At 39.7% G+C, this 20,659-nt stretch overlaps 48 non-coding genes across 48 annotated transcripts; all 48 read left to right on the top strand.

The window, feature by feature from the left end:
* Positions 1-31: 31 nt before the first annotated feature.
* On the top strand, positions 32-150 carry LOC142171135 (5S ribosomal RNA). The gene has a single exon (XR_012700748.1). It is a non-coding gene; the product is annotated as a 5S ribosomal RNA (ribosomal RNA).
* A 311-nt stretch (positions 151-461) lies between these two features.
* On the top strand, positions 462-580 carry LOC142171124 (5S ribosomal RNA). Its single transcript, XR_012700737.1, has one exon. It is a non-coding gene; the product is annotated as a 5S ribosomal RNA (ribosomal RNA).
* A 311-nt stretch (positions 581-891) lies between these two features.
* On the top strand, positions 892-1,010 carry LOC142171113 (5S ribosomal RNA). Its single transcript, XR_012700726.1, has one exon. It is a non-coding gene; the product is annotated as a 5S ribosomal RNA (ribosomal RNA).
* A 310-nt stretch (positions 1,011-1,320) lies between these two features.
* Positions 1,321-1,439, top strand: LOC142171102 (5S ribosomal RNA). The gene has a single exon (XR_012700715.1). It is a non-coding gene; the product is annotated as a 5S ribosomal RNA (ribosomal RNA).
* Positions 1,440-1,750: 311 nt separating this feature from the next.
* LOC142171091 (5S ribosomal RNA) lies at positions 1,751-1,869 on the top strand. The gene has a single exon (XR_012700704.1). It is a non-coding gene; the product is annotated as a 5S ribosomal RNA (ribosomal RNA).
* Positions 1,870-2,179: 310 nt separating this feature from the next.
* On the top strand, positions 2,180-2,298 carry LOC142171079 (5S ribosomal RNA). The gene has a single exon (XR_012700692.1). It is a non-coding gene; the product is annotated as a 5S ribosomal RNA (ribosomal RNA).
* Positions 2,299-2,608: 310 nt separating this feature from the next.
* On the top strand, positions 2,609-2,727 carry LOC142171068 (5S ribosomal RNA). Its single transcript, XR_012700681.1, has one exon. It is a non-coding gene; the product is annotated as a 5S ribosomal RNA (ribosomal RNA).
* Positions 2,728-3,038: 311 nt separating this feature from the next.
* On the top strand, positions 3,039-3,157 carry LOC142171057 (5S ribosomal RNA). The gene has a single exon (XR_012700670.1). It is a non-coding gene; the product is annotated as a 5S ribosomal RNA (ribosomal RNA).
* A 311-nt stretch (positions 3,158-3,468) lies between these two features.
* LOC142171046 (5S ribosomal RNA) lies at positions 3,469-3,587 on the top strand. Its single transcript, XR_012700659.1, has one exon. It is a non-coding gene; the product is annotated as a 5S ribosomal RNA (ribosomal RNA).
* Positions 3,588-3,898: 311 nt separating this feature from the next.
* Positions 3,899-4,017, top strand: LOC142171035 (5S ribosomal RNA). Its single transcript, XR_012700648.1, has one exon. It is a non-coding gene; the product is annotated as a 5S ribosomal RNA (ribosomal RNA).
* Positions 4,018-4,329: 312 nt separating this feature from the next.
* Positions 4,330-4,448, top strand: LOC142171024 (5S ribosomal RNA). Its single transcript, XR_012700637.1, has one exon. It is a non-coding gene; the product is annotated as a 5S ribosomal RNA (ribosomal RNA).
* Positions 4,449-4,759: 311 nt separating this feature from the next.
* Positions 4,760-4,878, top strand: LOC142171013 (5S ribosomal RNA). The gene has a single exon (XR_012700626.1). It is a non-coding gene; the product is annotated as a 5S ribosomal RNA (ribosomal RNA).
* Positions 4,879-5,189: 311 nt separating this feature from the next.
* On the top strand, positions 5,190-5,307 carry LOC142170941 (5S ribosomal RNA). Its single transcript, XR_012700554.1, has one exon. It is a non-coding gene; the product is annotated as a 5S ribosomal RNA (ribosomal RNA).
* Positions 5,308-5,618: 311 nt separating this feature from the next.
* LOC142171002 (5S ribosomal RNA) lies at positions 5,619-5,737 on the top strand. Its single transcript, XR_012700615.1, has one exon. It is a non-coding gene; the product is annotated as a 5S ribosomal RNA (ribosomal RNA).
* Positions 5,738-6,047: 310 nt separating this feature from the next.
* LOC142170991 (5S ribosomal RNA) lies at positions 6,048-6,166 on the top strand. Its single transcript, XR_012700604.1, has one exon. It is a non-coding gene; the product is annotated as a 5S ribosomal RNA (ribosomal RNA).
* Positions 6,167-6,475: 309 nt separating this feature from the next.
* Positions 6,476-6,594, top strand: LOC142170898 (5S ribosomal RNA). Its single transcript, XR_012700507.1, has one exon. It is a non-coding gene; the product is annotated as a 5S ribosomal RNA (ribosomal RNA).
* Positions 6,595-6,905: 311 nt separating this feature from the next.
* LOC142170940 (5S ribosomal RNA) lies at positions 6,906-7,023 on the top strand. Its single transcript, XR_012700553.1, has one exon. It is a non-coding gene; the product is annotated as a 5S ribosomal RNA (ribosomal RNA).
* Positions 7,024-7,334: 311 nt separating this feature from the next.
* Positions 7,335-7,453, top strand: LOC142170980 (5S ribosomal RNA). The gene has a single exon (XR_012700593.1). It is a non-coding gene; the product is annotated as a 5S ribosomal RNA (ribosomal RNA).
* Positions 7,454-7,763: 310 nt separating this feature from the next.
* LOC142170897 (5S ribosomal RNA) lies at positions 7,764-7,882 on the top strand. The gene has a single exon (XR_012700506.1). It is a non-coding gene; the product is annotated as a 5S ribosomal RNA (ribosomal RNA).
* A 310-nt stretch (positions 7,883-8,192) lies between these two features.
* On the top strand, positions 8,193-8,311 carry LOC142170968 (5S ribosomal RNA). Its single transcript, XR_012700581.1, has one exon. It is a non-coding gene; the product is annotated as a 5S ribosomal RNA (ribosomal RNA).
* A 310-nt stretch (positions 8,312-8,621) lies between these two features.
* LOC142170939 (5S ribosomal RNA) lies at positions 8,622-8,739 on the top strand. Its single transcript, XR_012700552.1, has one exon. It is a non-coding gene; the product is annotated as a 5S ribosomal RNA (ribosomal RNA).
* Positions 8,740-9,049: 310 nt separating this feature from the next.
* Positions 9,050-9,168, top strand: LOC142170896 (5S ribosomal RNA). Its single transcript, XR_012700505.1, has one exon. It is a non-coding gene; the product is annotated as a 5S ribosomal RNA (ribosomal RNA).
* A 310-nt stretch (positions 9,169-9,478) lies between these two features.
* Positions 9,479-9,597, top strand: LOC142170957 (5S ribosomal RNA). The gene has a single exon (XR_012700570.1). It is a non-coding gene; the product is annotated as a 5S ribosomal RNA (ribosomal RNA).
* A 310-nt stretch (positions 9,598-9,907) lies between these two features.
* Positions 9,908-10,026, top strand: LOC142170895 (5S ribosomal RNA). Its single transcript, XR_012700504.1, has one exon. It is a non-coding gene; the product is annotated as a 5S ribosomal RNA (ribosomal RNA).
* A 310-nt stretch (positions 10,027-10,336) lies between these two features.
* On the top strand, positions 10,337-10,455 carry LOC142170946 (5S ribosomal RNA). Its single transcript, XR_012700559.1, has one exon. It is a non-coding gene; the product is annotated as a 5S ribosomal RNA (ribosomal RNA).
* A 311-nt stretch (positions 10,456-10,766) lies between these two features.
* On the top strand, positions 10,767-10,885 carry LOC142170935 (5S ribosomal RNA). Its single transcript, XR_012700547.1, has one exon. It is a non-coding gene; the product is annotated as a 5S ribosomal RNA (ribosomal RNA).
* Positions 10,886-11,196: 311 nt separating this feature from the next.
* Positions 11,197-11,315, top strand: LOC142170924 (5S ribosomal RNA). Its single transcript, XR_012700535.1, has one exon. It is a non-coding gene; the product is annotated as a 5S ribosomal RNA (ribosomal RNA).
* A 309-nt stretch (positions 11,316-11,624) lies between these two features.
* LOC142170913 (5S ribosomal RNA) lies at positions 11,625-11,743 on the top strand. The gene has a single exon (XR_012700523.1). It is a non-coding gene; the product is annotated as a 5S ribosomal RNA (ribosomal RNA).
* Positions 11,744-12,054: 311 nt separating this feature from the next.
* Positions 12,055-12,173, top strand: LOC142170902 (5S ribosomal RNA). The gene has a single exon (XR_012700511.1). It is a non-coding gene; the product is annotated as a 5S ribosomal RNA (ribosomal RNA).
* Positions 12,174-12,483: 310 nt separating this feature from the next.
* Positions 12,484-12,601, top strand: LOC142170938 (5S ribosomal RNA). The gene has a single exon (XR_012700551.1). It is a non-coding gene; the product is annotated as a 5S ribosomal RNA (ribosomal RNA).
* A 311-nt stretch (positions 12,602-12,912) lies between these two features.
* Positions 12,913-13,031, top strand: LOC142170891 (5S ribosomal RNA). The gene has a single exon (XR_012700500.1). It is a non-coding gene; the product is annotated as a 5S ribosomal RNA (ribosomal RNA).
* A 311-nt stretch (positions 13,032-13,342) lies between these two features.
* LOC142170880 (5S ribosomal RNA) lies at positions 13,343-13,461 on the top strand. The gene has a single exon (XR_012700489.1). It is a non-coding gene; the product is annotated as a 5S ribosomal RNA (ribosomal RNA).
* Positions 13,462-13,770: 309 nt separating this feature from the next.
* Positions 13,771-13,888, top strand: LOC142170937 (5S ribosomal RNA). The gene has a single exon (XR_012700550.1). It is a non-coding gene; the product is annotated as a 5S ribosomal RNA (ribosomal RNA).
* A 310-nt stretch (positions 13,889-14,198) lies between these two features.
* LOC142170867 (5S ribosomal RNA) lies at positions 14,199-14,317 on the top strand. Its single transcript, XR_012700477.1, has one exon. It is a non-coding gene; the product is annotated as a 5S ribosomal RNA (ribosomal RNA).
* A 310-nt stretch (positions 14,318-14,627) lies between these two features.
* Positions 14,628-14,746, top strand: LOC142170894 (5S ribosomal RNA). Its single transcript, XR_012700503.1, has one exon. It is a non-coding gene; the product is annotated as a 5S ribosomal RNA (ribosomal RNA).
* Positions 14,747-15,056: 310 nt separating this feature from the next.
* On the top strand, positions 15,057-15,175 carry LOC142171299 (5S ribosomal RNA). The gene has a single exon (XR_012700873.1). It is a non-coding gene; the product is annotated as a 5S ribosomal RNA (ribosomal RNA).
* A 312-nt stretch (positions 15,176-15,487) lies between these two features.
* LOC142170936 (5S ribosomal RNA) lies at positions 15,488-15,605 on the top strand. The gene has a single exon (XR_012700549.1). It is a non-coding gene; the product is annotated as a 5S ribosomal RNA (ribosomal RNA).
* Positions 15,606-15,917: 312 nt separating this feature from the next.
* LOC142170893 (5S ribosomal RNA) lies at positions 15,918-16,036 on the top strand. The gene has a single exon (XR_012700502.1). It is a non-coding gene; the product is annotated as a 5S ribosomal RNA (ribosomal RNA).
* Positions 16,037-16,346: 310 nt separating this feature from the next.
* LOC142171196 (5S ribosomal RNA) lies at positions 16,347-16,465 on the top strand. Its single transcript, XR_012700809.1, has one exon. It is a non-coding gene; the product is annotated as a 5S ribosomal RNA (ribosomal RNA).
* A 312-nt stretch (positions 16,466-16,777) lies between these two features.
* LOC142170934 (5S ribosomal RNA) lies at positions 16,778-16,895 on the top strand. Its single transcript, XR_012700546.1, has one exon. It is a non-coding gene; the product is annotated as a 5S ribosomal RNA (ribosomal RNA).
* A 310-nt stretch (positions 16,896-17,205) lies between these two features.
* LOC142171085 (5S ribosomal RNA) lies at positions 17,206-17,324 on the top strand. Its single transcript, XR_012700698.1, has one exon. It is a non-coding gene; the product is annotated as a 5S ribosomal RNA (ribosomal RNA).
* A 311-nt stretch (positions 17,325-17,635) lies between these two features.
* LOC142170933 (5S ribosomal RNA) lies at positions 17,636-17,753 on the top strand. Its single transcript, XR_012700545.1, has one exon. It is a non-coding gene; the product is annotated as a 5S ribosomal RNA (ribosomal RNA).
* Positions 17,754-18,064: 311 nt separating this feature from the next.
* LOC142170932 (5S ribosomal RNA) lies at positions 18,065-18,182 on the top strand. Its single transcript, XR_012700544.1, has one exon. It is a non-coding gene; the product is annotated as a 5S ribosomal RNA (ribosomal RNA).
* Positions 18,183-18,493: 311 nt separating this feature from the next.
* Positions 18,494-18,612, top strand: LOC142170892 (5S ribosomal RNA). The gene has a single exon (XR_012700501.1). It is a non-coding gene; the product is annotated as a 5S ribosomal RNA (ribosomal RNA).
* Positions 18,613-18,922: 310 nt separating this feature from the next.
* Positions 18,923-19,040, top strand: LOC142170931 (5S ribosomal RNA). Its single transcript, XR_012700543.1, has one exon. It is a non-coding gene; the product is annotated as a 5S ribosomal RNA (ribosomal RNA).
* A 310-nt stretch (positions 19,041-19,350) lies between these two features.
* LOC142170974 (5S ribosomal RNA) lies at positions 19,351-19,469 on the top strand. Its single transcript, XR_012700587.1, has one exon. It is a non-coding gene; the product is annotated as a 5S ribosomal RNA (ribosomal RNA).
* Positions 19,470-19,779: 310 nt separating this feature from the next.
* Positions 19,780-19,897, top strand: LOC142170930 (5S ribosomal RNA). Its single transcript, XR_012700541.1, has one exon. It is a non-coding gene; the product is annotated as a 5S ribosomal RNA (ribosomal RNA).
* A 310-nt stretch (positions 19,898-20,207) lies between these two features.
* LOC142170814 (5S ribosomal RNA) lies at positions 20,208-20,326 on the top strand. Its single transcript, XR_012700427.1, has one exon. It is a non-coding gene; the product is annotated as a 5S ribosomal RNA (ribosomal RNA).
* The last annotated feature ends 333 nt before the right edge of the window (positions 20,327-20,659 follow it).

Raw genomic sequence — 20,659 nt, 5'->3', positions numbered from 1 at the left:
TAATAAGAAAATTTAGAGTGCAAGGAATGTTGGATGCGATCATACCAGCACTAACGCACCGGATCCCATCAGAACTCCGAAGTTAAGCGTGCTTGGGCGAGAGTAGTACTAGGATGGGTGACCCCCTGGGAAGTCCTCGTGTTGCATCCTTTTTTTTGGCAAAATTTGTATCCTACTTCTTTTAATATATCGATGGTAGATCCAATAAAATCACAAATGACTTTTACGCAGTGTAAACGATATTTTTTTACATGAATGATAAAAAAAAATTAAAGAGGATCTTGACATGTCACTACGTCTTGGTTTCGAAGGCGGCATCCGTAAAAATACATAAAATCAAAAGAGGAATCGCGTAAAACGGATAAATGAGCGTAAAGTTATGTCGTTTTAAGGCTTCACACTTTCGCACCTAGAGCGGAAGGAGGAAGGGTAATAAGAAAATTTAGAGTGCAAGGAATGTTGGATGCGATCATACCAGCACTAACGCACCGGATCCCATCAGAACTCCGAAGTTAAGCGTGCTTGGGCGAGAGTAGTACTAGGATGGGTGACCCCCTGGGAAGTCCTCGTGTTGCATCCTTTTTTTTGGCAAAATTTGTATCCTACTTCTTTTAATATATCGATGGTAGATCCAATAAAATCACAAATGACTTTTACGCAGTGTAAACGATATTTTTTTACATGAATGATAAAAAAAAATTAAAGAGGATCTTGACATGTCACTACGTCTTGGTTTCGAAGGCGGCATCCGTAAAAATACATAAAATCAAAAGAGGAATCGCGTAAAACGGATAAATGAGCGTAAAGTTATGTCGTTTTAAGGCTTCACACTTTCGCACCTAGAGCGGAAGGAGGAAGGGTAATAAGAAAATTTAGAGTGCAAGGAATGTTGGATGCGATCATACCAGCACTAACGCACCGGATCCCATCAGAACTCCGAAGTTAAGCGTGCTTGGGCGAGAGTAGTACTAGGATGGGTGACCCCCTGGGAAGTCCTCGTGTTGCATCCTTTTTTTGGCAAAATTTGTATCCTACTTCTTTTAATATATCGATGGTAGATCCAATAAAATCACAAATGACTTTTACGCAGTGTAAACGATATTTTTTTTACATGAATGATAAAAAAAATTAAAGAGGATCTTGACATGTCACTACGTCTTGGTTTCGAAGGCGGCATCCGTAAAAATACATAAAATCAAAAGAGGAATCGCGTAAAACGGATAAATGAGCGTAAAGTTATGTCGTTTTAAGGCTTCACACTTTCGCACCTAGAGCGGAAGGAGGAAGGGTAATAAGAAAATTTAGAGTGCAAGGAATGTTGGATGCGATCATACCAGCACTAACGCACCGGATCCCATCAGAACTCCGAAGTTAAGCGTGCTTGGGCGAGAGTAGTACTAGGATGGGTGACCCCCTGGGAAGTCCTCGTGTTGCATCCTTTTTTTGGCAAAATTTGTATCCTACTTCTTTTAATATATCGATGGTAGATCCAATAAAATCACAAATGACTTTTACGCAGTGTAAACGATATTTTTTTTACATGAATGATAAAAAAAAATTAAAGAGGATCTTGACATGTCACTACGTCTTGGTTTCGAAGGCGGCATCCGTAAAAATACATAAAATCAAAAGAGGAATCGCGTAAAACGGATAAATGAGCGTAAAGTTATGTCGTTTTAAGGCTTCACACTTTCGCACCTAGAGCGGAAGGAGGAAGGGTAATAAGAAAATTTAGAGTGCAAGGAATGTTGGATGCGATCATACCAGCACTAACGCACCGGATCCCATCAGAACTCCGAAGTTAAGCGTGCTTGGGCGAGAGTAGTACTAGGATGGGTGACCCCCTGGGAAGTCCTCGTGTTGCATCCTTTTTTTGGCAAAATTTGTATCCTACTTCTTTTAATATATCGATGGTAGATCCAATAAAATCACAAATGACTTTTACGCAGTGTAAACGATATTTTTTTACATGAATGATAAAAAAAAATTAAAGAGGATCTTGACATGTCACTACGTCTTGGTTTCGAAGGCGGCATCCGTAAAAATACATAAAATCAAAAGAGGAATCGCGTAAAACGGATAAATGAGCGTAAAGTTATGTCGTTTTAAGGCTTCACACTTTCGCACCTAGAGCGGAAGGAGGAAGGGTAATAAGAAAATTTAGAGTGCAAGGAATGTTGGATGCGATCATACCAGCACTAACGCACCGGATCCCATCAGAACTCCGAAGTTAAGCGTGCTTGGGCGAGAGTAGTACTAGGATGGGTGACCCCCTGGGAAGTCCTCGTGTTGCATCCTTTTTTTGGCAAAATTTGTATCCTACTTCTTTTAATATATCGATGGTAGATCCAATAAAATCACAAATGACTTTTACGCAGTGTAAACGATATTTTTTTTACATGAATGATAAAAAAAATTAAAGAGGATCTTGACATGTCACTACGTCTTGGTTTCGAAGGCGGCATCCGTAAAAATACATAAAATCAAAAGAGGAATCGCGTAAAACGGATAAATGAGCGTAAAGTTATGTCGTTTTAAGGCTTCACACTTTCGCACCTAGAGCGGAAGGAGGAAGGGTAATAAGAAAATTTAGAGTGCAAGGAATGTTGGATGCGATCATACCAGCACTAACGCACCGGATCCCATCAGAACTCCGAAGTTAAGCGTGCTTGGGCGAGAGTAGTACTAGGATGGGTGACCCCCTGGGAAGTCCTCGTGTTGCATCCTTTTTTTGGCAAAATTTGTATCCTACTTCTTTTAATATATCGATGGTAGATCCAATAAAATCACAAATGACTTTTACGCAGTGTAAACGATATTTTTTTTACATGAATGATAAAAAAAAATTAAAGAGGATCTTGACATGTCACTACGTCTTGGTTTCGAAGGCGGCATCCGTAAAAATACATAAAATCAAAAGAGGAATCGCGTAAAACGGATAAATGAGCGTAAAGTTATGTCGTTTTAAGGCTTCACACTTTCGCACCTAGAGCGGAAGGAGGAAGGGTAATAAGAAAATTTAGAGTGCAAGGAATGTTGGATGCGATCATACCAGCACTAACGCACCGGATCCCATCAGAACTCCGAAGTTAAGCGTGCTTGGGCGAGAGTAGTACTAGGATGGGTGACCCCCTGGGAAGTCCTCGTGTTGCATCCTTTTTTTGGCAAAATTTGTATCCTACTTCTTTTAATATATCGATGGTAGATCCAATAAAATCACAAATGACTTTTACGCAGTGTAAACGATATTTTTTTTACATGAATGATAAAAAAAAATTAAAGAGGATCTTGACATGTCACTACGTCTTGGTTTCGAAGGCGGCATCCGTAAAAATACATAAAATCAAAAGAGGAATCGCGTAAAACGGATAAATGAGCGTAAAGTTATGTCGTTTTAAGGCTTCACACTTTCGCACCTAGAGCGGAAGGAGGAAGGGTAATAAGAAAATTTAGAGTGCAAGGAATGTTGGATGCGATCATACCAGCACTAACGCACCGGATCCCATCAGAACTCCGAAGTTAAGCGTGCTTGGGCGAGAGTAGTACTAGGATGGGTGACCCCCTGGGAAGTCCTCGTGTTGCATCCTTTTTTTGGCAAAATTTGTATCCTACTTCTTTTAATATATCGATGGTAGATCCAATAAAATCACAAATGACTTTTACGCAGTGTAAACGATATTTTTTTTACATGAATGATAAAAAAAAATTAAAGAGGATCTTGACATGTCACTACGTCTTGGTTTCGAAGGCGGCATCCGTAAAAATACATAAAATCAAAAGAGGAATCGCGTAAAACGGATAAATGAGCGTAAAGTTATGTCGTTTTAAGGCTTCACACTTTCGCACCTAGAGCGGAAGGAGGAAGGGTAATAAGAAAATTTAGAGTGCAAGGAATGTTGGATGCGATCATACCAGCACTAACGCACCGGATCCCATCAGAACTCCGAAGTTAAGCGTGCTTGGGCGAGAGTAGTACTAGGATGGGTGACCCCCTGGGAAGTCCTCGTGTTGCATCCTTTTTTTTGGCAAAATTTGTATCCTACTTCTTTTAATATATCGATGGTAGATCCAATAAAATCACAAATGACTTTTACGCAGTGTAAACGATATTTTTTTTACATGAATGATAAAAAAAAATTAAAGAGGATCTTGACATGTCACTACGTCTTGGTTTCGAAGGCGGCATCCGTAAAAATACATAAAATCAAAAGAGGAATCGCGTAAAACGGATAAATGAGCGTAAAGTTATGTCGTTTTAAGGCTTCACACTTTCGCACCTAGAGCGGAAGGAGGAAGGGTAATAAGAAAATTTAGAGTGCAAGGAATGTTGGATGCGATCATACCAGCACTAACGCACCGGATCCCATCAGAACTCCGAAGTTAAGCGTGCTTGGGCGAGAGTAGTACTAGGATGGGTGACCCCCTGGGAAGTCCTCGTGTTGCATCCTTTTTTTGGCAAAATTTGTATCCTACTTCTTTTAATATATCGATGGTAGATCCAATAAAATCACAAATGACTTTTACGCAGTGTAAACGATATTTTTTTTACATGAATGATAAAAAAAAATTAAAGAGGATCTTGACATGTCACTACGTCTTGGTTTCGAAGGCGGCATCCGTAAAAATACATAAAATCAAAAGAGGAATCGCGTAAAACGGATAAATGAGCGTAAAGTTATGTCGTTTTAAGGCTTCACACTTTCGCACCTAGAGCGGAAGGAGGAAGGGTAATAAGAAAATTTAGAGTGCAAGGAATGTTGGATGCGATCATACCAGCACTAACGCACCGGATCCCATCAGAACTCCGAAGTTAAGCGTGCTTGGGCGAGAGTAGTACTAGGATGGGTGACCCCCTGGGAAGTCCTCGTGTTGCATCCTTTTTTTGGCAAAATTTGTATCCTACTTCTTTTAATATATCGATGGTAGATCCAATAAAATCACAAATGACTTTTACGCAGTGTAAACGATATTTTTTTTACATGAATGATAAAAAAAAATTAAAGAGGATCTTGACATGTCACTACGTCTTGGTTTCGAAGGCGGCATCCGTAAAAATACATAAAATCAAAAGAGGAATCGCGTAAAACGGATAAATGAGCGTAAAGTTATGTCGTTTTAAGGCTTCACACTTTCGCACCTAGAGCGGAAGGAGGAAGGGTAATAAGAAAATTTAGAGTGCAAGGAATGTTGGATGCGATCATACCAGCACTAACGCACCGGATCCCATCAGAACTCCGAAGTTAAGCGTGCTTGGGCGAGAGTAGTACTAGGATGGGTGACCCCTGGGAAGTCCTCGTGTTGCATCCTTTTTTTGGCAAAATTTGTATCCTACTTCTTTTAATATATCGATGGTAGATCCAATAAAATCACAAATGACTTTTACGCAGTGTAAACGATATTTTTTTTACATGAATGATAAAAAAAAATTAAAGAGGATCTTGACATGTCACTACGTCTTGGTTTCGAAGGCGGCATCCGTAAAAATACATAAAATCAAAAGAGGAATCGCGTAAAACGGATAAATGAGCGTAAAGTTATGTCGTTTTAAGGCTTCACACTTTCGCACCTAGAGCGGAAGGAGGAAGGGTAATAAGAAAATTTAGAGTGCAAGGAATGTTGGATGCGATCATACCAGCACTAACGCACCGGATCCCATCAGAACTCCGAAGTTAAGCGTGCTTGGGCGAGAGTAGTACTAGGATGGGTGACCCCCTGGGAAGTCCTCGTGTTGCATCCTTTTTTTGGCAAAATTTGTATCCTACTTCTTTTAATATATCGATGGTAGATCCAATAAAATCACAAATGACTTTTACGCAGTGTAAACGATATTTTTTTTACATGAATGATAAAAAAAATTAAAGAGGATCTTGACATGTCACTACGTCTTGGTTTCGAAGGCGGCATCCGTAAAAATACATAAAATCAAAAGAGGAATCGCGTAAAACGGATAAATGAGCGTAAAGTTATGTCGTTTTAAGGCTTCACACTTTCGCACCTAGAGCGGAAGGAGGAAGGGTAATAAGAAAATTTAGAGTGCAAGGAATGTTGGATGCGATCATACCAGCACTAACGCACCGGATCCCATCAGAACTCCGAAGTTAAGCGTGCTTGGGCGAGAGTAGTACTAGGATGGGTGACCCCCTGGGAAGTCCTCGTGTTGCATCCTTTTTTTGGCAAAATTTGTATCCTACTTCTTTTAATATATCGATGGTAGATCCAATAAAATCACAAATGACTTTTACGCAGTGTAAACGATATTTTTTTACATGAATGATAAAAAAAATTAAAGAGGATCTTGACATGTCACTACGTCTTGGTTTCGAAGGCGGCATCCGTAAAAATACATAAAATCAAAAGAGGAATCGCGTAAAACGGATAAATGAGCGTAAAGTTATGTCGTTTTAAGGCTTCACACTTTCGCACCTAGAGCGGAAGGAGGAAGGGTAATAAGAAAATTTAGAGTGCAAGGAATGTTGGATGCGATCATACCAGCACTAACGCACCGGATCCCATCAGAACTCCGAAGTTAAGCGTGCTTGGGCGAGAGTAGTACTAGGATGGGTGACCCCTTGGGAAGTTCTCGTGTTGCATCCTTTTTTTTGGCAAAATTTGTATCCTACTTCTTTTAATATATCGATGGTAGATCCAATAAAATCACAAATGACTTTTACGCAGTGTAAACGATATTTTTTTACATGAATGATAAAAAAAAATTAAAGAGGATCTTGACATGTCACTACGTCTTGGTTTCGAAGGCGGCATCCGTAAAAATACATAAAATCAAAAGAGGAATCGCGTAAAACGGATAAATGAGCGTAAAGTTATGTCGTTTTAAGGCTTCACACTTTCGCACCTAGAGCGGAAGGAGGAAGGGTAATAAGAAAATTTAGAGTGCAAGGAATGTTGGATGCGATCATACCAGCACTAACGCACCGGATCCCATCAGAACTCCGAAGTTAAGCGTGCTTGGGCGAGAGTAGTACTAGGATGGGTGACCCCTGGGAAGTCCTCGTGTTGCATCCTTTTTTTGGCAAAATTTGTATCCTACTTCTTTTAATATATCGATGGTAGATCCAATAAAATCACAAATGACTTTTACGCAGTGTAAACGATATTTTTTTTACATGAATGATAAAAAAAAATTAAAGAGGATCTTGACATGTCACTACGTCTTGGTTTCGAAGGCGGCATCCGTAAAAATACATAAAATCAAAAGAGGAATCGCGTAAAACGGATAAATGAGCGTAAAGTTATGTCGTTTTAAGGCTTCACACTTTCGCACCTAGAGCGGAAGGAGGAAGGGTAATAAGAAAATTTAGAGTGCAAGGAATGTTGGATGCGATCATACCAGCACTAACGCACCGGATCCCATCAGAACTCCGAAGTTAAGCGTGCTTGGGCGAGAGTAGTACTAGGATGGGTGACCCCCTGGGAAGTCCTCGTGTTGCATCCTTTTTTTGGCAAAATTTGTATCCTACTTCTTTTAATATATCGATGGTAGATCCAATAAAATCACAAATGACTTTTACGCAGTGTAAACGATATTTTTTTTACATGAATGATAAAAAAAATTAAAGAGGATCTTGACATGTCACTACGTCTTGGTTTCGAAGGCGGCATCCGTAAAAATACATAAAATCAAAAGAGGAATCGCGTAAAACGGATAAATGAGCGTAAAGTTATGTCGTTTTAAGGCTTCACACTTTCGCACCTAGAGCGGAAGGAGGAAGGGTAATAAGAAAATTTAGAGTGCAAGGAATGTTGGATGCGATCATACCAGCACTAACGCACCGGATCCCATCAGAACTCCGAAGTTAAGCGTGCTTGGGCGAGAGTAGTACTAGGATGGGTGACCCCTTGGGAAGTTCTCGTGTTGCATCCTTTTTTTTGGCAAAATTTGTATCCTACTTCTTTTAATATATCGATGGTAGATCCAATAAAATCACAAATGACTTTTACGCAGTGTAAACGATATTTTTTTACATGAATGATAAAAAAAATTAAAGAGGATCTTGACATGTCACTACGTCTTGGTTTCGAAGGCGGCATCCGTAAAAATACATAAAATCAAAAGAGGAATCGCGTAAAACGGATAAATGAGCGTAAAGTTATGTCGTTTTAAGGCTTCACACTTTCGCACCTAGAGCGGAAGGAGGAAGGGTAATAAGAAAATTTAGAGTGCAAGGAATGTTGGATGCGATCATACCAGCACTAACGCACCGGATCCCATCAGAACTCCGAAGTTAAGCGTGCTTGGGCGAGAGTAGTACTAGGATGGGTGACCCCCTGGGAAGTCCTCGTGTTGCATCCTTTTTTTGGCAAAATTTGTATCCTACTTCTTTTAATATATCGATGGTAGATCCAATAAAATCACAAATGACTTTTACGCAGTGTAAACGATATTTTTTTTACATGAATGATAAAAAAAATTAAAGAGGATCTTGACATGTCACTACGTCTTGGTTTCGAAGGCGGCATCCGTAAAAATACATAAAATCAAAAGAGGAATCGCGTAAAACGGATAAATGAGCGTAAAGTTATGTCGTTTTAAGGCTTCACACTTTCGCACCTAGAGCGGAAGGAGGAAGGGTAATAAGAAAATTTAGAGTGCAAGGAATGTTGGATGCGATCATACCAGCACTAACGCACCGGATCCCATCAGAACTCCGAAGTTAAGCGTGCTTGGGCGAGAGTAGTACTAGGATGGGTGACCCCTGGGAAGTCCTCGTGTTGCATCCTTTTTTTTGGCAAAATTTGTATCCTACTTCTTTTAATATATCGATGGTAGATCCAATAAAATCACAAATGACTTTTACGCAGTGTAAACGATATTTTTTTACATGAATGATAAAAAAAATTAAAGAGGATCTTGACATGTCACTACGTCTTGGTTTCGAAGGCGGCATCCGTAAAAATACATAAAATCAAAAGAGGAATCGCGTAAAACGGATAAATGAGCGTAAAGTTATGTCGTTTTAAGGCTTCACACTTTCGCACCTAGAGCGGAAGGAGGAAGGGTAATAAGAAAATTTAGAGTGCAAGGAATGTTGGATGCGATCATACCAGCACTAACGCACCGGATCCCATCAGAACTCCGAAGTTAAGCGTGCTTGGGCGAGAGTAGTACTAGGATGGGTGACCCCTTGGGAAGTTCTCGTGTTGCATCCTTTTTTTTGGCAAAATTTGTATCCTACTTCTTTTAATATATCGATGGTAGATCCAATAAAATCACAAATGACTTTTACGCAGTGTAAACGATATTTTTTTACATGAATGATAAAAAAAATTAAAGAGGATCTTGACATGTCACTACGTCTTGGTTTCGAAGGCGGCATCCGTAAAAATACATAAAATCAAAAGAGGAATCGCGTAAAACGGATAAATGAGCGTAAAGTTATGTCGTTTTAAGGCTTCACACTTTCGCACCTAGAGCGGAAGGAGGAAGGGTAATAAGAAAATTTAGAGTGCAAGGAATGTTGGATGCGATCATACCAGCACTAACGCACCGGATCCCATCAGAACTCCGAAGTTAAGCGTGCTTGGGCGAGAGTAGTACTAGGATGGGTGACCCCCTGGGAAGTCCTCGTGTTGCATCCTTTTTTTGGCAAAATTTGTATCCTACTTCTTTTAATATATCGATGGTAGATCCAATAAAATCACAAATGACTTTTACGCAGTGTAAACGATATTTTTTTACATGAATGATAAAAAAAAATTAAAGAGGATCTTGACATGTCACTACGTCTTGGTTTCGAAGGCGGCATCCGTAAAAATACATAAAATCAAAAGAGGAATCGCGTAAAACGGATAAATGAGCGTAAAGTTATGTCGTTTTAAGGCTTCACACTTTCGCACCTAGAGCGGAAGGAGGAAGGGTAATAAGAAAATTTAGAGTGCAAGGAATGTTGGATGCGATCATACCAGCACTAACGCACCGGATCCCATCAGAACTCCGAAGTTAAGCGTGCTTGGGCGAGAGTAGTACTAGGATGGGTGACCCCTTGGGAAGTTCTCGTGTTGCATCCTTTTTTTTGGCAAAATTTGTATCCTACTTCTTTTAATATATCGATGGTAGATCCAATAAAATCACAAATGACTTTTACGCAGTGTAAACGATATTTTTTTACATGAATGATAAAAAAAATTAAAGAGGATCTTGACATGTCACTACGTCTTGGTTTCGAAGGCGGCATCCGTAAAAATACATAAAATCAAAAGAGGAATCGCGTAAAACGGATAAATGAGCGTAAAGTTATGTCGTTTTAAGGCTTCACACTTTCGCACCTAGAGCGGAAGGAGGAAGGGTAATAAGAAAATTTAGAGTGCAAGGAATGTTGGATGCGATCATACCAGCACTAACGCACCGGATCCCATCAGAACTCCGAAGTTAAGCGTGCTTGGGCGAGAGTAGTACTAGGATGGGTGACCCCCTGGGAAGTCCTCGTGTTGCATCCTTTTTTTTGGCAAAATTTGTATCCTACTTCTTTTAATATATCGATGGTAGATCCAATAAAATCACAAATGACTTTTACGCAGTGTAAACGATATTTTTTTTACATGAATGATAAAAAAAATTAAAGAGGATCTTGACATGTCACTACGTCTTGGTTTCGAAGGCGGCATCCGTAAAAATACATAAAATCAAAAGAGGAATCGCGTAAAACGGATAAATGAGCGTAAAGTTATGTCGTTTTAAGGCTTCACACTTTCGCACCTAGAGCGGAAGGAGGAAGGGTAATAAGAAAATTTAGAGTGCAAGGAATGTTGGATGCGATCATACCAGCACTAACGCACCGGATCCCATCAGAACTCCGAAGTTAAGCGTGCTTGGGCGAGAGTAGTACTAGGATGGGTGACCCCCTGGGAAGTCCTCGTGTTGCATCCTTTTTTTGGCAAAATTTGTATCCTACTTCTTTTAATATATCGATGGTAGATCCAATAAAATCACAAATGACTTTTACGCAGTGTAAACGATATTTTTTTTACATGAATGATAAAAAAAAATTAAAGAGGATCTTGACATGTCACTACGTCTTGGTTTCGAAGGCGGCATCCGTAAAAATACATAAAATCAAAAGAGGAATCGCGTAAAACGGATAAATGAGCGTAAAGTTATGTCGTTTTAAGGCTTCACACTTTCGCACCTAGAGCGGAAGGAGGAAGGGTAATAAGAAAATTTAGAGTGCAAGGAATGTTGGATGCGATCATACCAGCACTAACGCACCGGATCCCATCAGAACTCCGAAGTTAAGCGTGCTTGGGCGAGAGTAGTACTAGGATGGGTGACCCCCTGGGAAGTCCTCGTGTTGCATCCTTTTTTTGGCAAAATTTGTATCCTACTTCTTTTAATATATCGATGGTAGATCCAATAAAATCACAAATGACTTTTACGCAGTGTAAACGATATTTTTTTACATGAATGATAAAAAAAATTAAAGAGGATCTTGACATGTCACTACGTCTTGGTTTCGAAGGCGGCATCCGTAAAAATACATAAAATCAAAAGAGGAATCGCGTAAAACGGATAAATGAGCGTAAAGTTATGTCGTTTTAAGGCTTCACACTTTCGCACCTAGAGCGGAAGGAGGAAGGGTAATAAGAAAATTTAGAGTGCAAGGAATGTTGGATGCGATCATACCAGCACTAACGCACCGGATCCCATCAGAACTCCGAAGTTAAGCGTGCTTGGGCGAGAGTAGTACTAGGATGGGTGACCCCCTGGGAAGTCCTCGTGTTGCATCCTTTTTTTGGCAAAATTTGTATCCTACTTCTTTTAATATATCGATGGTAGATCCAATAAAATCACAAATGACTTTTACGCAGTGTAAACGATATTTTTTTTACATGAATGATAAAAAAAAATTAAAGAGGATCTTGACATGTCACTACGTCTTGGTTTCGAAGGCGGCATCCGTAAAAATACATAAAATCAAAAGAGGAATCGCGTAAAACGGATAAATGAGCGTAAAGTTATGTCGTTTTAAGGCTTCACACTTTCGCACCTAGAGCGGAAGGAGGAAGGGTAATAAGAAAATTTAGAGTGCAAGGAATGTTGGATGCGATCATACCAGCACTAACGCACCGGATCCCATCAGAACTCCGAAGTTAAGCGTGCTTGGGCGAGAGTAGTACTAGGATGGGTGACCCCCTGGGAAGTCCTCGTGTTGCATCCTTTTTTTGGCAAAATTTGTATCCTACTTCTTTTAATATATCGATGGTAGATCCAATAAAATCACAAATGACTTTTACGCAGTGTAAACGATATTTTTTTACATGAATGATAAAAAAAAATTAAAGAGGATCTTGACATGTCACTACGTCTTGGTTTCGAAGGCGGCATCCGTAAAAATACATAAAATCAAAAGAGGAATCGCGTAAAACGGATAAATGAGCGTAAAGTTATGTCGTTTTAAGGCTTCACACTTTCGCACCTAGAGCGGAAGGAGGAAGGGTAATAAGAAAATTTAGAGTGCAAGGAATGTTGGATGCGATCATACCAGCACTAACGCACCGGATCCCATCAGAACTCCGAAGTTAAGCGTGCTTGGGCGAGAGTAGTACTAGGATGGGTGACCCCTGGGAAGTCCTCGTGTTGCATCCTTTTTTTGGCAAAATTTGTATCCTACTTCTTTTAATATATCGATGGTAGATCCAATAAAATCACAAATGACTTTTACGCAGTGTAAACGATATTTTTTTTACATGAATGATAAAAAAAAATTAAAGAGGATCTTGACATGTCACTACGTCTTGGTTTCGAAGGCGGCATCCGTAAAAATACATAAAATCAAAAGAGGAATCGCGTAAAACGGATAAATGAGCGTAAAGTTATGTCGTTTTAAGGCTTCACACTTTCGCACCTAGAGCGGAAGGAGGAAGGGTAATAAGAAAATTTAGAGTGCAAGGAATGTTGGATGCGATCATACCAGCACTAACGCACCGGATCCCATCAGAACTCCGAAGTTAAGCGTGCTTGGGCGAGAGTAGTACTAGGATGGGTGACCCCCTGGGAAGTCCTCGTGTTGCATCCTTTTTTTGGCAAAATTTGTATCCTACTTCTTTTAATATATCGATGGTAGATCCAATAAAATCACAAATGACTTTTACGCAGTGTAAACGATATTTTTTTTACATGAATGATAAAAAAAAATTAAAGAGGATCTTGACATGTCACTACGTCTTGGTTTCGAAGGCGGCATCCGTAAAAATACATAAAATCAAAAGAGGAATCGCGTAAAACGGATAAATGAGCGTAAAGTTATGTCGTTTTAAGGCTTCACACTTTCGCACCTAGAGCGGAAGGAGGAAGGGTAATAAGAAAATTTAGAGTGCAAGGAATGTTGGATGCGATCATACCAGCACTAACGCACCGGATCCCATCAGAACTCCGAAGTTAAGCGTGCTTGGGCGAGAGTAGTACTAGGATGGGTGACCCCCTGGGAAGTCCTCGTGTTGCATCCTTTTTTTGGCAAAATTTGTATCCTACTTCTTTTAATATATCGATGGTAGATCCAATAAAATCACAAATGACTTTTACGCAGTGTAAACGATATTTTTTTACATGAATGATAAAAAAAATTAAAGAGGATCTTGACATGTCACTACGTCTTGGTTTCGAAGGCGGCATCCGTAAAAATACATAAAATCAAAAGAGGAATCGCGTAAAACGGATAAATGAGCGTAAAGTTATGTCGTTTTAAGGCTTCACACTTTCGCACCTAGAGCGGAAGGAGGAAGGGTAATAAGAAAATTTAGAGTGCAAGGAATGTTGGATGCGATCATACCAGCACTAACGCACCGGATCCCATCAGAACTCCGAAGTTAAGCGTGCTTGGGCGAGAGTAGTACTAGGATGGGTGACCCCTGGGAAGTCCTCGTGTTGCATCCTTTTTTTGGCAAAATTTGTATCCTACTTCTTTTAATATATCGATGGTAGATCCAATAAAATCACAAATGACTTTTACGCAGTGTAAACGATATTTTTTTTACATGAATGATAAAAAAAATTAAAGAGGATCTTGACATGTCACTACGTCTTGGTTTCGAAGGCGGCATCCGTAAAAATACATAAAATCAAAAGAGGAATCGCGTAAAACGGATAAATGAGCGTAAAGTTATGTCGTTTTAAGGCTTCACACTTTCGCACCTAGAGCGGAAGGAGGAAGGGTAATAAGAAAATTTAGAGTGCAAGGAATGTTGGATGCGATCATACCAGCACTAACGCACCGGATCCCATCAGAACTCCGAAGTTAAGCGTGCTTGGGCGAGAGTAGTACTAGGATGGGTGACCCCCTGGGAAGTCCTCGTGTTGCATCCTTTTTTTGGCAAAATTTGTATCCTACTTCTTTTAATATATCGATGGTAGATCCAATAAAATCACAAATGACTTTTACGCAGTGTAAACGATATTTTTTTTACATGAATGATAAAAAAAATTAAAGAGGATCTTGACATGTCACTACGTCTTGGTTTCGAAGGCGGCATCCGTAAAAATACATAAAATCAAAAGAGGAATCGCGTAAAACGGATAAATGAGCGTAAAGTTATGTCGTTTTAAGGCTTCACACTTTCGCACCTAGAGCGGAAGGAGGAAGGGTAATAAGAAAATTTAGAGTGCAAGGAATGTTGGATGCGATCATACCAGCACTAACGCACCGGATCCCATCAGAACTCCGAAGTTAAGCGTGCTTGGGCGAGAGTAGTACTAGGATGGGTGACCCCTTGGGAAGTTCTCGTGTTGCATCCTTTTTTTTGGCAAAATTTGTATCCTACTTCTTTTAATATATCGATGGTAGATCCAATAAAATCACAAATGACTTTTACGCAGTGTAAACGATATTTTTTTACATGAATGATAAAAAAAATTAAAGAGGATCTTGACATGTCACTACGTCTTGGTTTCGAAGGCGGCATCCGTAAAAATACATAAAATCAAAAGAGGAATCGCGTAAAACGGATAAATGAGCGTAAAGTTATGTCGTTTTAAGGCTTCACACTTTCGCACCTAGAGCGGAAGGAGGAAGGGTAATAAGAAAATTTAGAGTGCAAGGAATGTTGGATGCGATCATACCAGCACTAACGCACCGGATCCCATCAGAACTCCGAAGTTAAGCGTGCTTGGGCGAGAGTAGTACTAGGATGGGTGACCCCCTGGGAAGTCCTCGTGTTGCATCCTTTTTTTTGGCAAAATTTGTATCCTACTTCTTTTAATATATCGATGGTAGATCCAATAAAATCACAAATGACTTTTACGCAGTGTAAACGATATTTTTTTTACATGAATGATAAAAAAAAATTAAAGAGGATCTTGACATGTCACTACGTCTTGGTTTCGAAGGCGGCATCCGTAAAAATACATAAAATCAAAAGAGGAATCGCGTAAAACGGATAAATGAGCGTAAAGTTATGTCGTTTTAAGGCTTCACACTTTCGCACCTAGAGCGGAAGGAGGAAGGGTAATAAGAAAATTTAGAGTGCAAGGAATGTTGGATGCGATCATACCAGCACTAACGCACCGGATCCCATCAGAACTCCGAAGTTAAGCGTGCTTGGGCGAGAGTAGTACTAGGATGGGTGACCCCTGGGAAGTCCTCGTGTTGCATCCTTTTTTTTGGCAAAATTTGTATCCTACTTCTTTTAATATATCGATGGTAGATCCAATAAAATCACAAATGACTTTTACGCAGTGTAAACGATATTTTTTTTACATGAATGATAAAAAAAAATTAAAGAGGATCTTGACATGTCACTACGTCTTGGTTTCGAAGGCGGCATCCGTAAAAATACATAAAATCAAAAGAGGAATCGCGTAAAACGGATAAATGAGCGTAAAGTTATGTCGTTTTAAGGCTTCACACTTTCGCACCTAGAGCGGAAGGAGGAAGGGTAATAAGAAAATTTAGAGTGCAAGGAATGTTGGATGCGATCATACCAGCACTAACGCACCGGATCCCATCAGAACTCCGAAGTTAAGCGTGCTTGGGCGAGAGTAGTACTAGGATGGGTGACCCCTTGGGAAGTTCTCGTGTTGCATCCTTTTTTTTGGCAAAATTTGTATCCTACTTCTTTTAATATATCGATGGTAGATCCAATAAAATCACAAATGACTTTTACGCAGTGTAAACGATATTTTTTTACATGAATGATAAAAAAAATTAAAGAGGATCTTGACATGTCACTACGTCTTGGTTTCGAAGGCGGCATCCGTAAAAATACATAAAATCAAAAGAGGAATCGCGTAAAACGGATAAATGAGCGTAAAGTTATGTCGTTTTAAGGCTTCACACTTTCGCACCTAGAGCGGAAGGAGGAAGGGTAATAAGAAAATTTAGAGTGCAAGGAATGTTGGATGCGATCATACCAGCACTAACGCACCGGATCCCATCAGAACTCCGAAGTTAAGCGTGCTTGGGCGAGAGTAGTACTAGGATGGGTGACCCCCTGGGAAGTCCTCGTGTTGCATCCTTTTTTTTGGCAAAATTTGTATCCTACTTCTTTTAATATATCGATGGTAGATCCAATAAAATCACAAATGACTTTTACGCAGTGTAAACGATATTTTTTTTACATGAATGATAAAAAAAAATTAAAGAGGATCTTGACATGTCACTACGTCTTGGTTTCGAAGGCGGCATCCGTAAAAATACATAAAATCAAAAGAGGAATCGCGTAAAACGGATAAATGAGCGTAAAGTTATGTCGTTTTAAGGCTTCACACTTTCGCACCTAGAGCGGAAGGAGGAAGGGTAATAAGAAAATTTAGAGTGCAAGGAATGTTGGATGCGATCATACCAGCACTAACGCACCGGATCCCATCAGAACTCCGAAGTTAAGCGTGCTTGGGCGAGAGTAGTACTAGGATGGGTGACCCCTGGGAAGTCCTCGTGTTGCATCCTTTTTTTGGCAAAATTTGTATCCTACTTCTTTTAATATATCGATGGTAGATCCAATAAAATCACAAATGACTTTTACGCAGTGTAAACGATATTTTTTTTACATGAATGATAAAAAAAATTAAAGAGGATCTTGACATGTCACTACGTCTTGGTTTCGAAGGCGGCATCCGTAAAAATACATAAAATCAAAAGAGGAATCGCGTAAAACGGATAAATGAGCGTAAAGTTATGTCGTTTTAAGGCTTCACACTTTCGCACCTAGAGCGGAAGGAGGAAGGGTAATAAGAAAATTTAGAGTGCAAGGAATGTTGGATGCGATCATACCAGCACTAACGCACCGGATCCCATCAGAACTCCGAAGTTAAGCGTGCTTGGGCGAGAGTAGTACTAGGATGGGTGACCCCCTGGGAAGTCCTCGTGTTGCATCCTTTTTTTGGCAAAATTTGTATCCTACTTCTTTTAATATATCGATGGTAGATCCAATAAAATCACAAATGACTTTTACGCAGTGTAAACGATATTTTTTTTACATGAATGATAAAAAAAAATTAAAGAGGATCTTGACATGTCACTACGTCTTGGTTTCGAAGGCGGCATCCGTAAAAATACATAAAATCAAAAGAGGAATCGCGTAAAACGGATAAATGAGCGTAAAGTTATGTCGTTTTAAGGCTTCACACTTTCGCACCTAGAGCGGAAGGAGGAAGGGTAATAAGAAAATTTAGAGTGCAAGGAATGTTGGATGCGATCATACCAGCACTAACGCACCGGATCCCATCAGAACTCCGAAGTTAAGCGTGCTTGGGCGAGAGTAGTACTAGGATGGGTGACCCCTGGGAAGTCCTCGTGTTGCATCCTTTTTTTGGCAAAATTTGTATCCTACTTCTTTTAATATATCGATGGTAGATCCAATAAAATCACAAATGACTTTTACGCAGTGTAAACGATATTTTTTTTACATGAATGATAAAAAAAAATTAAAGAGGATCTTGACATGTCACTACGTCTTGGTTTCGAAGGCGGCATCCGTAAAAATACATAAAATCAAAAGAGGAATCGCGTAAAACGGATAAATGAGCGTAAAGTTATGTCGTTTTAAGGCTTCACACTTTCGCACCTAGAGCGGAAGGAGGAAGGGTAATAAGAAAATTTAGAGTGCAAGGAATGTTGGATGCGATCATACCAGCACTAACGCACCGGATCCCATCAGAACTCCGAAGTTAAGCGTGCTTGGGCGAGAGTAGTACTAGGATGGGTGACCCCTGGGAAGTCCTCGTGTTGCATCCTTTTTTTGGCAAAATTTGTATCCTACTTCTTTTAATATATCGATGGTAGATCCAATAAAATCACAAATGACTTTTACGCAGTGTAAACGATATTTTTTTTACATGAATGATAAAAAAAAATTAAAGAGGATCTTGACATGTCACTACGTCTTGGTTTCGAAGGCGGCATCCGTAAAAATACATAAAATCAAAAGAGGAATCGCGTAAAACGGATAAATGAGCGTAAAGTTATGTCGTTTTAAGGCTTCACACTTTCGCACCTAGAGCGGAAGGAGGAAGGGTAATAAGAAAATTTAGAGTGCAAGGAATGTTGGATGCGATCATACCAGCACTAACGCACCGGATCCCATCAGAACTCCGAAGTTAAGCGTGCTTGGGCGAGAGTAGTACTAGGATGGGTGACCCCTTGGGAAGTTCTCGTGTTGCATCCTTTTTTTTGGCAAAATTTGTATCCTACTTCTTTTAATATATCGATGGTAGATCCAATAAAATCACAAATGACTTTTACGCAGTGTAAACGATATTTTTTTACATGAATGATAAAAAAAATTAAAGAGGATCTTGACATGTCACTACGTCTTGGTTTCGAAGGCGGCATCCGTAAAAATACATAAAATCAAAAGAGGAATCGCGTAAAACGGATAAATGAGCGTAAAGTTATGTCGTTTTAAGGCTTCACACTTTCGCACCTAGAGCGGAAGGAGGAAGGGTAATAAGAAAATTTAGAGTGCAAGGAATGTTGGATGCGATCATACCAGCACTAACGCACCGGATCCCATCAGAACTCCGAAGTTAAGCGTGCTTGGGCGAGAGTAGTACTAGGATGGGTGACCCCTGGGAAGTCCTCGTGTTGCATCCTTTTTTTGGCAAAATTTGTATCCTACTTCTTTTAATATATCGATGGTAGATCCAATAAAATCACAAATGACTTTTACGCAGTGTAAACGATATTTTTTTTACATGAATGATAAAAAAAATTAAAGAGGATCTTGACATGTCACTACGTCTTGGTTTCGAAGGCGGCATCCGTAAAAATACATAAAATCAAAAGAGGAATCGCGTAAAACGGATAAATGAGCGTAAAGTTATGTCGTTTTAAGGCTTCACACTTTCGCACCTAGAGCGGAAGGAGGAAGGGTAATAAGAAAATTTAGAGTGCAAGGAATGTTGGATGCGATCATACCAGCACTAACGCACCGGATCCCATCAGAACTCCGAAGTTAAGCGTGCTTGGGCGAGAGTAGTACTAGGATGGGTGACCCCCTGGGAAGTCCTCGTGTTGCATCCTTTTTTTGGCAAAATTTGTATCCTACTTCTTTTAATATATCGATGGTAGATCCAATAAAATCACAAATGACTTTTACGCAGTGTAAACGATATTTTTTTTACATGAATGATAAAAAAAATTAAAGAGGATCTTGACATGTCACTACGTCTTGGTTTCGAAGGCGGCATCCGTAAAAATACATAAAATCAAAAGAGGAATCGCGTAAAACGGATAAATGAGCGTAAAGTTATGTCGTTTTAAGGCTTCACACTTTCGCACCTAGAGCGGAAGGAGGAAGGGTAATAAGAAAATTTAGAGTGCAAGGAATGTTGGATGCGATCATACCAGCACTAACGCACCGGATCCCATCAGAACTCCGAAGTTAAGCGTGCTTGGGCGAGAGTAGTACTAGGATGGGTGACCCCTGGGAAGTCCTCGTGTTGCATCCTTTTTTTGGCAAAATTTGTATCCTACTTCTTTTAATATATCGATGGTAGATCCAATAAAATCACAAATGACTTTTACGCAGTGTAAACGATATTTTTTTTACATGAATGATAAAAAAAATTAAAGAGGATCTTGACATGTCACTACGTCTTGGTTTCGAAGGCGGCATCCGTAAAAATACATAAAATCAAAAGAGGAATCGCGTAAAACGGATAAATGAGCGTAAAGTTATGTCGTTTTAAGGCTTCACACTTTCGCACCTAGAGCGGAAGGAGGAAGGGTAATAAGAAAATTTAGAGTGCAAGGAATGTTGGATGCGATCATACCAGCACTAACGCACCGGATCCCATCAGAACTCCGAAGTTAAGCGTGCTTGGGCGAGAGTAGTACTAGGATGGGTGACCCCCTGGGAAGTCCTCGTGTTGCATCCTTTTTTTGGCAAAATTTGTATCCTACTTCTTTTAATATATCGATGGTAGATCCAATAAAATCACAAATGACTTTTACGCAGTGTAAACGATATTTTTTTTACATGAATGATAAAAAAAATTAAAGAGGATCTTGACATGTCACTACGTCTTGGTTTCGAAGGCGGCATCCGTAAAAATACATAAAATCAAAAGAGGAATCGCGTAAAACGGATAAATGAGCGTAAAGTTATGTCGTTTTAAGGCTTCACACTTTCGCACCTAGAGCGGAAGGAGGAAGGGTAATAAGAAAATTTAGAGTGCAAGGAATGTTGGATGCGATCATACCAGCACTAA

Source organism: Nicotiana tabacum, chromosome 16 (assembly GCF_000715075.1).
Source record: "Nicotiana tabacum cultivar K326 chromosome 16, ASM71507v2, whole genome shotgun sequence".
NCBI classification, from domain to species: Eukaryota; Viridiplantae; Streptophyta; class Magnoliopsida; order Solanales; family Solanaceae; genus Nicotiana; species Nicotiana tabacum.
The sequence above is the reverse complement of the archived record's forward strand: the minus strand, read 5'-3'. Positions and strand labels throughout refer to the sequence as shown.